Genomic DNA, 13,264 nt, shown 5'->3' with positions numbered 1-13,264 from the left:
TTTTTGCATTGTGTTTAGCATTGCCAGGAGTTTGGATAAATATCGTGGCACTTGGTACAGTGCATGACACGCAATAAGTGCTCATTAATTTTTGTCTTGATCCTGAATGGTGATAGGCCACTGAGCAAAATTTCAAGAGGTACAAATGAGGCTGGATAGTATAAAAACTTGCATAAAAGAATTAGCTTTAAACATCTGCTATGTGCAGAGAGAACAAAATCCGGTTTTAGCTGTGCCATTAATTAAAACCACTCCTTCGTTTCAGTCTCACTGCGTCTCATCCCCAAACCCAGTAGAGTCAGAAGCCACAGCTCAGTATGTATGTGTGTTTAGGGTATAGAGGGTAGCTAGAAAGGTACAAAGAAAAGGTCACCATATCTCTCCTTTCCCTACTTCACGCTGCCAACCTGGAACAGGCCAAGCTTGGGGAGGAAACGTGGTGTGAAGTAAAGAGTTTTAATTACTAGTCTTAAGATGTTTATTACTAAAATGAGTCTATTATTGTGATTGAATGTGACCAGATAACATCTTATTAACTAAGGGTCAGGAAAGAAGCTCTAGGGCTTGCCCAAGATATTACTTAGGGTCCAGGGAAGATAAATCTAACAGATTTGAACAGAACATTGGGGAATAGAATCCCGGTTTTTAAATTTTGGTATTATTTTATATTTTGATTTTTAAAAATCTTTTAAACATTTTTGATATTGTTTGATTTTTTTATTTCGAGTTGCCCACTTTTTATTTTATTAAGTAAGCACTTTAAAAAGCAAACTATTTTCTACTAACTCTATTATTTCGTTAAAAAAGAAAAAGAGTTGCCTGGTGCAGTGTTTCTTGCCTGTAATCCCAGCTATTAGAGAGGCTGAGACAAGAGAATCACTTGAGGCCAGGAGTTCGAAACCAACAGTTTGAGGCCAGCCTAAGCAACATAGCGACAATCGGACTCTAAAAATTATAATAAAATAAATTAGCCAGGTATAATGGCACATGCCTGTAGTCCCAGCTACTTGGGAGGCTAAGGTGGGAAGATCTCTTGAACCAGAAGTTGGAGATTGCAGTGAGTTGTGATCATGCCAGTCCACTCCAGCCTGGGCAACAGACAGACCCCATCTCTAAAAGATAAATAATGTTTTAAATGTCAAAAAAGGAATGAAAAAGAACACACATACACACTTATGAGCTGGGGACAAAGGTCATAATGGGAAGTCCTTTACATTCATAATTTAAGCTTTACTTTCAAAATTGGGTACATTGTGATTTTTTTCTCTTTTTTCAGAGAATTAAAACCTTATCACTTGGGAGCAATCAACCTAATATACTTTCAACTTGGAGGGAAGTAGAAAAGTTTGTTTGAAGCTAAGGACTAATAGTCTTTCAGGTAGTTGACTGGTTATGGTGATTTGTGAACTCTGAAGCCTATGGAGAATGAATCCAATCTTCCTTTCTAGGTCAGAAAAATAGGTATATCTGGTCACTGAAATAGAAATGTGGTAGAGTGAAAAGAACATGTGTTTTAGAAACAAAACCCGTTGACTTGGGCTTCAGTGCTGACTAAACATACTTACTCTGCAGAATCTTCGTCAGATTACTTACTCAACCTCTCTGAGCCTCAGTGTTCTCGTCAATAAAATGAAGGCAATAATAATACCTGATATGCATATTTTATGAACAAATTCCATAAAGCACCCACCTGAACAACTTACAGTAAAAGGTACTCATTAAACCTCTGTTTCTCTCCTAACTCTCTGACAAAGGAAATCTAGGAGCAATAACAATGTTTTAGAAGCATCCTAGGTCTCAAACCACTGTGATATTTTGTTAAGAAAACTCATGTCGTTCTGGTGTTTATGAGAAAGTCACCTAAAAGTTACTTAGGTATTTTATGATTTGCACTAGTGATCCACTTGGGACTGGCTATGCCTTGGATTTGCCTGTTAAGGATAGTATTGCATTGTATCACCCTCTGGGAATACATCTTTCCACTATGTGATCTCATAGCGATTGAAATGAAAGTGCCTGACTCAGGAAGGAAGGTTGGCAGGAAGAAACTAAAATGGCTTACCATTTTCACCATGACCTCACCTGTGTCTCATGGCCACTTTAAGCTTCACAGAAGGATCCAAATAGGATCAATGGAAAGCAAACAACGCTTCTTCTCACACAAGCCTGGTAACAAAATAAGCATGTTAAACTTTCAGTCTTAAATTTATATCAGTAGCAGTGACCTAATTTAACATTAGGTAGGACATCCTGTAATCTCTGTAGAGTGGCATCAGTGGTTTTTTTTTCCTTAATGCTCAGATTATATTTTTAACATTACACTTTTCCTTCTCCAGCTCCCCGACTCTAGCTCCTCAGTTTTTATCACTTATCTGTAGTCCATCTAGAAAAGAATAAACAGAACTTAGGGGCCAGTTTCCCTACAGATCTTTCCTACTGATGATATGATTGAGCCAACCAGCTAAGGGCAGACCCAGCCCTTTCTTTTCCATTTTGATAGTATTAAAAGACTTGAGTATTGCAGTTCGGGGTCATAAGTGGACTAAGTATATGTGTGCATGTGGATGCAGATGCTATGGAGGTAGAGCTATAGCTATACTCTCTGTCTCTGGGCTCTGCAGTCAACATCGCCCACGGAGTGGTCTGGAAGAAGTGGAAATCAGCAGAAACTCCTGTGGATCCCTATTCCATTCCTCCAAGGGAAAGTACAAACCACAATCCTTAGCATGGTTTACAAAGCTACTACTTAAATCTCCGGTTGCTTTTTCCATTCCCTACTGTGTACTACAAGATCTAGATCTATTAAACTTCTTGCAGTCCCCAGTCCTCTGAATGTCCATGCCTCTGCTGCTTCAGGTCTCAGCTTGAATGCTGATTGCTCAAAGATTCTTGCCTTGAACTACCAAGATTGAGTCAGGCAACCCTTCTTCTCTCAGGTGAGACCCTCTAAAGGTCTCAGAGTAGCTCATAAAAGACACAGCTGATTCATAATAACCAAAGGAATATTGTTATCATGAAGTCCAGCGACATCATTAGCAAGGGCAGTAGGGTGTTAAAATCTCATCTCAAAGGAATAATGTTCTAGAGATCAAAAAATCCTTTTACCCCATTGTATAATAGAAGGGAGTGTGCTTGTAGAGTATTATTCTTCATATATCCTTATGGTGAAATAGCATTTTAAGGCATATTCTAATCATCTCAGAATTTGTGTATCCTATTTTTTGATCTCAAGTTGTTTAGCTTTTTGTGTGTCAAAAAATAGAAGTCTCTATCAGAGCTATATGAGAGAAGGATTTGAGGGACACATAGAAGGGGTAACAGGAAAGTCTTAAGGTTACTGTCAAATCCCTAGCAGTGAATGGGGAATGAGAAAGAATTCTAAAGTTGGCCGACAAAGCTTATTTCATTCTGTTTTAATGATTAGCCTCTAAATTTTAGAAATATGATGACCTATTTAATTAGGTTTTAGATTTTGTATCTGGGATGATTGGTTGCTTTTCTTTCAAAGAGATGATAAATGTACAGCAGTGTGCGGAAGAATGTCTACCATAGAGTGGTGAGTGTGGCTTACTAATTCTCATTAATAACAAAACAGCTTAAGAAAACAGCCATTTTAGAAGATTCATGTGCCCATTGAATGATTTTGCATGAAGGATTTATGACTCCTTCTTAGTAGTCTGTGTTTATTCCCAAAATGATGAGTCCCTTTCAAGCAATGTAGATAGGAGGTTGTTCATCTCCTGTGCCCCTCATACCACAGGTAGAAAGAAATGGGTTTGCATTATCATAGCTCCCTACTGCCACATCCAAACCAGTATGTTTCTGCCTTTTTCCAAATAAAATACTGTTTTTTGAGGCCACTCCCATTTGGCTGTGGTCCAGCCTACGTCATCATTGTTATCTGCCATCCACTCCCTCTAGCATTATCATCTACCATCTATCACTGAAAATCTTGGTACTTGGCTCACCATTATCTGTGTCCTGCCCTCATCCTGAGTGACCTCAAAGTCCATGTGGATAAGCCACTTGTCAGTCTGGCTTCACAGCTCCTTAGCCCCCTCATATCTAATGACCTTTACTTCTTTTATGCTTTATCCACTTACATCCAGGGCTGTGTCCTGTGATCTTTCATCATTAAAGCTGCTCCTTCTGTTGTATTTAACATGCCACTCTGACCACAGCTTTCCATGCTCTCAGCTCCTTTATTTTCTCCTGCACATTAGTTGTTGGCTTGGAGAGAAATTTTCTCAGTTGTTGCCTCTATTTTCTCTCAAGTTAAAGCCCCCTCCTGTTTTATTTAAATTCTCTATTCAATTGATACCCTGTTTCCAATTTTAAAACTCCCTCACTTTTTCCTGCACTGACCTAGCTGCTATTAGGCATGCATGGTTTCTAGTCTTAGACTAATTATCAGCACTCCCTGGCAAGACTTCTGTGTATTTCAATCAGCTTCCTCCACATTTGCAACAATGGCTGTGCCTTTAATCACCCTCCTGTAGCCTTTTACCCTTGCCCTCAGCAGACAACCTGCACATTACTTCACAGAGGAAATAAACCATCAAACAATTCCCTCAATTTATGCCTTCTCAATTACAGAGTTACCTGCTATTACTTTCTTTACTCCTATTAGTTGTTACACTTATGTATGAGGTTGTTTTTGCATTGCTATAAAGAAATACCTGAGACAGGGTAATTTATAAAGAAAAGAGGTTTAATTTGCTCATGATTGTGTAGGCTATACAGGAAGCATGGTGACGTGTACTTCTGGGGAGGCCTCAGGAAGCTTCCGATCATGGCAGAAGGCAAAGGAGAGCAGGCACATCACATGGCAAAAGCAGGAGCAAGCGAGAGGGGGAAAGTGCCACATACTTTTAAATGACCAGATTTCATGAAAACTCACTATTGCGAGGACAGTGTCAATGGAATGGTAAACCATTCATGAGAAATCTGCCCCCATGAGCCACTCACCTCTTACCAGGCCTCACCTCCAACATTGGGGATTACATTTCAACATAAGATTTGGGTGGGGACAACATCGAACCATATCAACCCACTTTTTTCTTTCAACATATATTTTAATTCCTACTATGGTCTAGGCACTGTGCCACATTATAAACAGAAAGATAAACACATACAGTTTCAGTCAAGGGAAAGCAAGGCTTGAAATTGCAATAGTGTGTCACACGTAAAGTTTTTTTTTTTTTTTGGTTTTGTATTTTTTTTTTCCTGTTTCTTATCACCCCCTCTTTCTTTTTTATTTATTTGCTTATTTGGGTGAGGTGAGATGTGAAGACGATCAAGTCTCTCCCATTAGACATGAAGATACCTAAATTCTGTTGACATTTCTAGAACCTACTCAATCTTTCTCCTTCTCTTTATAGCCAGGCTTCTTGAAAAAATAATCTGTACTTTTTGTCTTCACATGCTTATCCTTCATTAATACCTCAATCTACTGCAACGTGGCTTTCATATTCACCAGTCCACTGAAACTACTCATTAAGGTCATAGATGAATTTTTAGTTGTCAAACCCAATGCACATCCTGGCCCTTATTTTATGTCATTGTACCATTGACATTGCTATGGGAGCTTACACCATCCTCCTATATGTAATTAATAACTGATGTCTGGCTTATCTGTTTAGTAATAGATGTATGTGTTTAACGGTGCCAGTAAATGTAGGGTGCTAATTCCTTCCTCACCAGTGGGGTGCATGAGACGCTATTGAAACAATTGGCAGCACAAATGGAATGGAGCAACCCTCATGCAGGACACCAGCTCAACTTGATCTACCTGCTGTCGGCTGATGGTTCCGTAACACATCAGCAGTCACCTGGGTCAGAACCATGAGCAGACGATGGGCCTTCCCTTTGGTCTGCACAGTGTTTTGTGGTCTTCAGGTGTTGTCATCTTCTCCCATACTAAAATGCTCTCATCTCCTAGACATGAATGTTTAATTGCACCCCAGCATGACATTTGACCTGTGCTTAGCAGGCAGTTTTGAGGCCCTGGCTTATTAATGAACAAAAGCACAGCACATAAGCCAACACTTAAGTCCTAATTAGCAAGAATCAGGCTGTATCTCTGTAGTCCCTGCATCTACTCTGGTCACCATCTCTGTATGCTTAGGGCAGCCATGTGAACATTATTTATTATTGTACACTCTAAGACAATAGTTATTATGTAGGCAGAAGTAGTGGCCTTGTTTGTTTCTTGTGCTGCTGCTCCCCTTGCTGCTGTCCCATACACCCTCCTGACGAGGTATACATCTATGGTGCCTCATGGTTCAGGCACTGATGAGTAAAGAAAATGGGAAGAAAGAGTTTGATATTAGCCCCTACCGAAGCATATGAAGAAGCGTCTCAGCTGCTTTCATTGAAAAATTCCTAGCGAGTGTGTGGGCTTTTCTGATCACTGCTGCTTCTCAGCATGTCAAAAGTCTAATCTTCGGACTGCAAGTCTTGACGGCCTTAGACATAATGGCCTTACTGCATGTGGAGCTAACCCCAGGAAGATGGAGTGGCACTCTCTGGAGGATTAGGTGGTCTCCTCCAATGTGGGTTGGTGGGCTCCTGAACTCTTTCCTTTAACCATGCAGAGTCTACACTGCCGGTGATCATGTGCCACAACTCTATAGATGCAGAAACTCAAAATATTCAAAATATTCTGAAACAGTTTCCGTTGAAAGGAAAGAGAAAAGCAGTCAGGTGCCATGCTCTGGTCAAGAGAACTAGTAGATGGCTCACAAGAACACTCTGTCGCTACTGCCTGTGCCTCTGTCACAATAAATATCCTGATCCTTCAGTTTTAAAGGTGCAGGGCCATTTTCCTCCTTTTCTTACTGGTAGTTCTCAAGATAACTGTATGATATGCTGGGAATGCAATATCCTGATAATCAGGTGACATTGGTCAGAACAGCCCAGGCTCTTATAGTCCCTGCTCGAAACAGAATGGCCTTTAATGCTTGTGTCCAGCAAACCACATCCCGGGAGAAAACCCAAGGTGGGCTGCTTTCTAGGGTCCCTCAGTTGTAGTGCAAGTGAAGCATTTATGGTCAAAACTCCATCCATCTGCTCTGGGTAGCCTTCCTGATCTTGTGATAGCGGTTCATATTGAATCCTAGACTTCTGTTGTCTTTTGTTTGCTATTTGTAAGTAATACATTCACTTCATGGAATTTATGTATGAATGTGTTTGGTCTCATTGTACTCAGAAAAGTTGGTAGCCATTGCACAGTGAACCCGCTTCATAATTGGTGAAAACACCTATGGCCCCCTTGTGCCACAGCAAGGAGGTTAATTCAGCCAAACATAAACTTCATGTTTGTAAAACCCTGTAGCACAATTATTGCCATGTGGGAGGCCTTTAACAATGGTGATGCTGATTTGAAGAACTCTGAAGGAAGAAATTTATACAAATGGGTTGGGTAAATGGGAGTCCCTCCTAACTTAAAGCAACCCTTACTCCCCTCCACCTAAAAAGAGTGGAGAGGCCGGGCATGGTGGCTCAGGCTTGTAATCCTAGTACTTTGGAAGGCCGAGGTGGGCAGATCACAAGGTCAAGGGTTCAAGACCAGCCTGACCAACATGGGGAAGCCACATCCCTACTAAAAATACAAAAATTAGCCGGACGTGGTGGCGGGCACCTGTAATCCCAGCTACTTGGGAGGCTGAGGCAGGAGAATCGCTTGAACCTGGGAGGTGGAGGTTGCAGTGAGTCGAGACCATGCCACTGCACTCCAGCCTGGGTGACAGGGCAAGACTCCATCTCAGGGGGAAAAAAAAAGTGGATAAGAACTGAAACAGGTTTAAAATTTCACCTAATTGGAAATGCAAAGTTTACAAAAATAATATTTAAAATAAAAGGTTAAATGAGTGCTCATTGAATTTTATGCCTCCACAAAATAGGTTGTGAATTAACTTCTACATTTGTTGAAAGCCACCAAAGTTGGGAAGCCTCTGTGTCTGAAATTCACATGTGGCTCAAATAAGAATTATACCTGGGGATACCCCAAAGTTTAAATATTGTATCCCCTATGATATTATGAGGAATTACTGTATATAAAACAGGTAGTCTTCCTTTAACTCTGAAAATCATATTATCTTGTCTAAATTCTCCATAACGCATCACTCTGCAGTAGTATCCTATAGTGGACATAGGTTTCCTGACCAATGAGCACTAAAATTAAGTGTGCGACTCACCTATGTTCTTATCAAAATGGAAATCCTCAAATCCCACCAGTTAGAATAACATGACAGAATGTCAGATTTTTGGAATATATAAGTTTTCTGTAAGGTTATTAGGTATTGATTACATTTTATTAATAGATATAAATATATTTAGATACCTGTTTCTCCTGTGTTTTAGTATTAATAGGTTGTGTCTTTTAATTCATCCAGTTGGTCTAAGTTACCAAGTTTGTGGGTTATGGAGATTGTAATTTTCTTTATTATTTTATCATCCATGGGCTCTCTAATATAAAGGCCTCTTTTAATTCTTATATTATTAGGTTGGTGCAAAAGTAATTGTGGTTTTGGACCATGAATTTTAAATTTTTGTAACTATGCTGCAACACATCTTTATTAATCAAAATAGAACCCATTACAATGGGCTGGGTGCAGTGGCTCACGCCTGTAATCCCAGCACTTTGGGAGGCTGAGGCGGGCGGATCAGGAGGTCAGGAGTTTGAGACCAGCCTGATCAACATGATGAAATCCCGTCTCTACTAAAAACACAAAAATTAGCTGGGCGTGGTGGCATGTGCCTGTAATCCCAGCTACTCAAGAGGCTGAGGCAGGAGAATCTCTTGAACCCAGGAGGCAGAGGTTGCAGTGAGCCGAGATTGCACCTTTGTACTCTGGCCTGGGCAACAGAGTGAGACTCTGTCTAAAAAAAAAAAAAAAAAAAAAAGAAACCATTACAATGAACACATTTTTGCCAATGAGAAATAAACTTGTTTATTCCATGCTTTCAGGGGTCGATGAATTCTTGGAAAGCATTTTCTGTAACCTGCTGGTTGTGTAAGTGTTTTCCCTGCAAAAAGTTGTCAAGATGCTTAAAGAAGTGGTAGTTGGTTGGCGAGAGGTCAGATGAATATGGCAGATGAGGCAAAACTTCATAGCCCAGTTTATTCAACTTTTGAAGCCCTGGTTGTATGACATGTGGTCAGGCGTTGTGGAGAACTGGGCCCTTCCTGTTGACCAGTGCTGGCTCCACGTGCTGCAGTTTTCCATGCATCTATCGATTAGCTTGGCATGCTTCTCAGATGTAGTGATTTCACCAGGATTCAAAAACTGTAGTGGATCAGAAGACCGGCAGCTGACCACCAAACAGTGACCATGACCTTTTTTTGGTGCAAGTTTGACTTTGAGAAGTGGTTTGGAGCTTCTTCTCAGTCCAACTACTGAGCTGGCTGTTGTATGAAATCCACTTTTTGTGGCATATCACAATCTGATCAAGAAATGGTTCATTGTTGTTTCATAGAATAAGAGAAGATAACACTTCAAAAGGATGATTTTTAAAATATTTGGTCAGCTCATGAGGCACCCACTTATTAAGCTTTTTCGACTTTCCAATTGGCTTCAAATGCCGGATGACCATAGAATGGTCGACATTCAATTCTTCACCAACTTCTCGTGTAGCTGTAAGAGGATCGAATTCAGTGGTTGCTCTCAATTGGTCGTTATCAACTTCCGGTGGCTGCCCACTACGCTCTTCATCTTCAAGGCTCTGGCCTCCTTTGCAAAACTTCTTGAACCACTGCGCTGTACATTAATTAGCAGTTCCTGGGCCAAATGCGTTGATGTTGTGAGTTGTCTTCCCTGCTTTAGGACCCATTTTGAACTCAAATAAGAAAGTCGCTTGAATGCTTTTTGTCTGACATCATTTCCATAGTCTAAAATAAATAAGTAATAAGTCATTAGCAAAAAAAAAGGCAAGAAATGCCCATTAAAATGATGAATAACATAACCACATTTATTTAAGAGGGTATTCCAGTATCAAACAGCAAATTCCAAGAATGCAAAAACTGTCATTACTTTTGTACTCACCTTATAGTAATTTGCATGATTTCTTTTTTCTTTGTTAGCCTGGCTTGATAGTTACCAATTTTGTTGATCTTTATGAAGAAACAGCTATTGTCCTATTGAGTTCTTCTGTTGATTTTCTGTTTTCAGTGCCATTGACTTGTCATCTTGTTTTTATTTCTTTTGAGTGAATTTGGCTTATATTGTTCTTTTTTTTTTTCTTTGAGACTTAGTCTTGCTCTGTCGCCCAGGCGACCTCGCTCTGTCGCACGAGGTCAGGAGATCGAGACCATCCTGGCTAACACGGTGAAACCCCGTCTCTACTAAAAATACAAAAAATTAGCCGGGCGTGGTGGCAGGCGCCTGTATTCCCAGCTACTCGGGAGGCTGAGGCAGGAGAATAGCTTGAACCGAGGAAGTGGAAATTGCAGTGAGTCAAGATCATGCCACTGCACGCCAGCATGGGTGACAGAGCAAGGCTCTGTCTCAAGAAAAAAAAAAAACATATTAGCTGGGCATGGTGGTGCATGCCTGTAATCTCAGCTATTCGGGAGGCTGAGGCAGGAGAATTGCTTGAACCGGGACCCGGGAGGCGGAGGTTGCAGTGAGCTGAGATCATGCCACTGCACTCCAGCATGGGCGAAAAGGCGAGACTCTGTCTAAAACAAAAAGAAAAATTATATATATATATAATATATACATATATATATATGTATGTATGTATGTATGTATTTGAAGTATTATCCCATGAGAGCAGGTGTTCCTCATTTAAATACAGAATCTGAATGGGGGCCCATGTCACACCTGCCATTTTTTCATCTTTGCAGCTAGGCTTTTCTCCTGTGCTGGACTCTGCTGTTTCCCACAAAGTGTTCAGAGAGTCTGCTCTGAATCCTACAACCAGGAGGTGAGAAGCACAGAGTGACACCAGCAGGAGAACATAAAGATGCGCTGACAGTTGTCCTCCTCCTGCAGAGTCCAGAGCAGTGCACTCCTACCGCTGGTGCCCTAGCTAAGCCTGGGGGGCAGCATGCCCGATGATAGTCTGGGAATGCTACAGTCAGGGTCCCCACAATGGGCACCCAGCCTGTGCCCTTGCACTCTGCATGACCGTGGCCATTGCCACCTCAGAGCCCCTGGGTACAGAGCAATGCATCCTACCAGAGCTGCATGTGAGGAAGGAGCACGTGAGTCCTGGGAAAGAGCTGAGGCCCTGCAGGAGGAGGTGGCCAGGATCGAGACCAGATGCCTGTGTGGAGAATCGTCTGTGGGTGTGAGTGGCACTCTGGGGTCAGTGCCCGGGTTCTGCTGCTCCCCCTCCTCAAAGGTCAGGGCCCGAGCAGGGCCTGGCGTGTGTGTGGCACCTGAAACTGCAGGGCCACCACCCAAGTGTGAGGCTGTCACGGGGACCTGAACACGGTGTCGTTTGCAGACCCCACCCATCCATTGGCCCCAAATCCTGGCCAGCTTCTGCCCAGGTGAGAGCGTGGAATTTGGAAGGTGGGTGTAAGCTGAAGCCTGTCCCCCAGTGGCTGACATACAGTGGTGACACTCTCTGTGTGGGGGAAAGAAAGAGAGATCAGACTGTTATTGTGTCTATGTAGAAAGACGAAGACATAAGAAAGTCCATTTTGGTCTGTACTAAGAAAAATTCTTCTGCCTTGAGATGCTGTTAATCTGTAACCCTAGCCCCAACCCTGTGCTCACAGAAACATGTGCTGTATTGACTCAAGGTTTAATGGATTTAGGGCTGTGCAGGATGTGCCTTAGTAAAAATGTGTTTGCAGGCAGTATGCTTGGTAAAAGTCATCGCCATTCTCCAGTCTGGAGTACCCAGGGACATAGTGCACTGCGGAAAGCCTCAGGGACCTCTGCCCAAGAAAGCCTGGGTATTGTCCAAGGTTTCTCCCCACTGAGGCAGCCTGAGATATGGCCTCGTGGGAAGGGAAAGACCTGACTGTCCCCCAGCCTGACACCTGTAAAGGGTCTGTGCTAAGGAGAATTAGTGAAAGAGGAAGGCCTTTTTGCAGTTGATGTCAGAGGAAGGCATCTGTCTCCTGCTCATCCCTGGGAATGGAATGTCTCGGTGTAAAACCTGACCATACATTCTATTTACTGAGATAGGAGAAAACCGCCTTCTGGCTGGAGGTGAGACATGCTGGCGGCAATACTACTCTTTACTGCACTGAGATGTTTGTGTAAAGTCAAACGTAAATCTGGCCGACGTGCACATCGAGGCACAGCACCTTTCCTTAAACTTGTTTATGACACAGAGTCCTTTGCTCACGTGTTTTCCTGCTGACCCTCTCCCCACCACTACCCTGTAGTCCTGCCACATCCCCCTTGCCGAGGTAGTAGAGATAGTGATCAATACATACTGAGGGAACTCCAGAGACCAGTGCCGGTGCGGGTCCTCCGTATGCTGAGCGCAGGTCCCCTGGGCCCACTTTTCTTCCTCTATACTTTGTCTCTGTGTCTTATTTCTTTTCTGAGTCTCTCATCTCCACCTTTCGAGAAATACCCACAGGTGTGGAGGGGCAGGCCCACTTCACTCTGATGCCGCTCTTGCCCTCACCTAGCTCTCTCATACCTGGGATTCTAAGGGGTCTGCCCCAGGGTTGCATGTCCACTGCCAATCAGAGATGAGCACGTCAATGCCTCCTGGATGTGGGGCTACTGGTGGTCAAGGCCTGGCAGTATGTGGAGGGTCTTCTCAGAGGGGCCATGGGGCCAGGGAATGGGACGGGGCGCTAACTGTACCCTGCACAGGAACCGCAGCCCCCAGCCAAGCCGGCCCAAGTATTCCAGGTGCTGTCCACCCTGCATGCACACTGCCAGGCTCCAGGTGGCCTGGCAGAGAGGGATGGCCTGGTGGGCAGCTGAGAAGCCAGAATGAAGGGGACATGCACTGCCATCCGCAGTCTGGCAGCCATGAGCAGGGAGGCTGTTGCCTGGTGAGTGAGGGGGATTGGGGAAGAGCAGGCAGCCCAGTGGGCCTGATTTACTAGTGAATGAACTGTGGGCAGAGCCGCTCCTGGCTGAGGACTGGGGTTGGGGCAGTCTGTTTGGATCTCCTGGGCTCCAGGCTGCCAGCTGCCTGCCCAGGGTCTGAATGTCCTACTGTGACCTGTTTCCTCACCTGGCCCAGAGGACAGATAGGGAAGGCTTGTTTTGAGGATTAGGCAAGGTAATTCCAGTAAGCCCTCATTAGCTTGCCTATCCTCCAGGTCTTTTTGATCTCT

General features: G+C 43.1%; 1 long non-coding RNA gene across 2 annotated transcripts in view; it reads left to right on the top strand.

Moving 5' to 3' along the window:
* The window catches only part of LOC126955606 (uncharacterized), a 50,680-nt gene that overhangs the window by 22,306 nt on the left and 15,110 nt on the right, over positions 1–13,264 (top strand). The window lies entirely within an intron of this gene.

Source organism: Macaca thibetana, chromosome 5 (assembly GCF_024542745.1).
Source record: "Macaca thibetana thibetana isolate TM-01 chromosome 5, ASM2454274v1, whole genome shotgun sequence".
NCBI classification, from domain to species: Eukaryota; Metazoa; Chordata; class Mammalia; order Primates; family Cercopithecidae; genus Macaca; species Macaca thibetana.
The sequence above is the reverse complement of the archived record's forward strand: the minus strand, read 5'-3'. Positions and strand labels throughout refer to the sequence as shown.